General features: G+C 34.6%; 1 long non-coding RNA gene across 1 annotated transcript; it reads right to left on the reverse strand.

The window, feature by feature from the left end:
• Window positions 1-209: 209 nt before the first annotated feature.
• Window positions 210-2090, reverse strand: LOC128226470 (uncharacterized). The gene is made up of 2 exons (XR_008259683.1): window positions 1898-2090; window positions 210-439 (listed from the first exon to the last, which is right to left on the reverse strand). It is a non-coding gene; the product is annotated as an uncharacterized LOC128226470 (long non-coding RNA).
• Window positions 2091-2495: the final 405 nt, after the last annotated feature.

Genomic DNA, 2495 nt, shown 5'->3' on the forward strand with positions numbered 1-2495 from the left:
GGGACACAATTCTTTATATACTACAGCATATTTCTCTAATGTAGTTATTCATACTGAATACTATGTTTCATATATAGCTATGCCTGTAGTATTGTATTTCACTTGATGCTTAGGTATGAATGAATAAACATGTAACTCCATTTGAGATCTTATGAATCTAACCCATTCCGCATGTTGTTGTAAGAACTAAACAAACAACGCAACAGAGAACATATTTCATCTTTATTTGTTTGATGTAAATAACAAATAATAGATAAATTGTTTCTAAGGAAGTCATTAGTTCATAAGAAAGTCAATGGTTGCTCTGGATGAAGGTTAATGGTAATGAAGTCTGCTGTCGTTGCTGCTTGGGTTGTAGCCCGGCTTGTTGTTGATGTTGACGCGACCGAAGTAGTGCTATTCGTTGATTACGTTGTTGACTTAGAGCTGGTCGCGGACGCTGGTGAAAGACAAAAAGGTCACATTTACAGAACTTACACAAATTAAAATATTCAACATAAGTCTAAACACTATTGCATGTTCTATAACGTCATGAAATCATCACTTCAGAAGGTTTGTGTACAATTAGTTGACTTTGAGAAATCGGAGACACAAGATTGCAAACTTTAGATAAACTGTTTGCGCGAGCTTCGAAATAATTGAAATATGTAGCAAGGCATACGGACTCGAAATCTAAGACATCGCAGTTCTCAGCCTGCAAATATACTCGACAAAAACAGGGAGTTTTCAGATTAGAAAATTGAAACTAGTTTAGATAGCACACTTTATTTTAAATATGTTGTTTCTAATAGCAATATGCATTGCTAACGGGGTACCTATTGGTAATGAGCGAAGTGACCGAATCGGGAATTGTATCCGTAAACTGTGCTCATGAAGTGTTAAGCGTGAGGTAAACTAGCCTTATATCAATCTACTGTTTCCTTTTCGCGCCAAGCTAAATCATTACAATCTTGCCTTTCTTACAATCCGAACAAAGTTTTAACGGTTATAAGACACTCTTGATGACCAAACTTCCCTATAATATCGTATTGATTAATGATAAGAATTTTTCTAAATGTTTGTCTCACAACATTTTTTTTTCATTGATGAAATAATACGTTGTTTAAACAATCAAACATTATCCTTGCTTATAAATGAAAACTCTGTGACTGTTGTGTCTAAAATATTTTATTATTTTTGGACCGGCAAAATTCTTTTGTAACTGGGTATTGTTGTGTTTTGTTGGGAACAAATCATGGCTGTGAATTGGACTTCAGGGATAAAACGGTTTCAATTATAATAAGAAAATAGTTCAAATGACAGAGGGTAAGGAACACACCCGTGACACCTTTGTTGTATGCATGCATGAGTGCAGGTTTTTAAATGTTTCCGCTACTACCTTGAAGTATTCGATGTTTAAATAAGATCCGTGTTTATTTAATTGGTCGTAATGTTAAATTGTAATGACAGGTGACCACATGTAATGTTGGTATCATATGAAAGTGTATTGCTTATTGATAACTAATATGTAAAATATATTACTGAAAATAAATTACGGATACCATTATGCTAGATTTTTATTCTTTATTTCAACTGAAATCGGAAGTGAAATGGCTGATTTCAATCTTGCAAGGTCTAAACAACAGCATAATATTTACATATTCTTACTTTACACAATAATCAAATTAAGATAAGATAACAAGGCATCACAATGTTACGTTATTGTACACCAGATACGGTTTTAACGTTGTACAAAATAACGTACATAACGCAACGCAGCGTAACAGATTGCAACGTTACGTAACATAATACAACATATAATTTATTGTAATGCATTTCTGAGTTATAACAAGGAAATACCGACATTATTATAGACACAGCGTTAACATTAGGTTAATAAAACATTGAGTTGTCATACTAGTGCTGGTGGTACTTGTTGTTGTCTAAGTCGTAGTTGTTGCCCCGTTTGAACGGGCCCGGATTTCGAAGCCTTTGAACTCATTTGTCCCGTCCGAAGTGAAGAGAAGATATGACGTGTTACCAGTTGCGGAGAAGGTCGGGAGGTTTGCCGGATCAGCACAGCAGAACTCTGCTATCAGGGGATCCGAACTGCTTTTCCCTGAACAAAGAGATGAGGTTACAACGGATGGAGTAATAAATATGAAAGCAGAGGACGAGAGGTTTGCTTGTTCGGTATAGCAAACACTGTTATAATGGGATCTAAGATGCTGTTGCCTGAACAAAGCGATGAGGCGGAAATGTTTGCAGTGTTAAAATAAAACAAACGTAGTGTTTCTGACTGTGAGTATGGCAAGGGATTGTTTAAACATCAAGTTGTAGTACAAAAGAAGACCTTGTATCATTAGACCATATATTCGTAATTAAATATATAATATGGAGTACACCAAATAGTAATTATATCTATTTATATGGATTTTATGTTTCTATTTCGATCGGTTATTATCTTAATAAAACAATTGGTAAATCAAATACACACGTAGTTTAACAACTTATCC

Source organism: Mya arenaria, chromosome 3 (assembly GCF_026914265.1).
Source record: "Mya arenaria isolate MELC-2E11 chromosome 3, ASM2691426v1".
NCBI lineage: Eukaryota > Metazoa > Mollusca > Bivalvia > Myida > Myidae > Mya > Mya arenaria.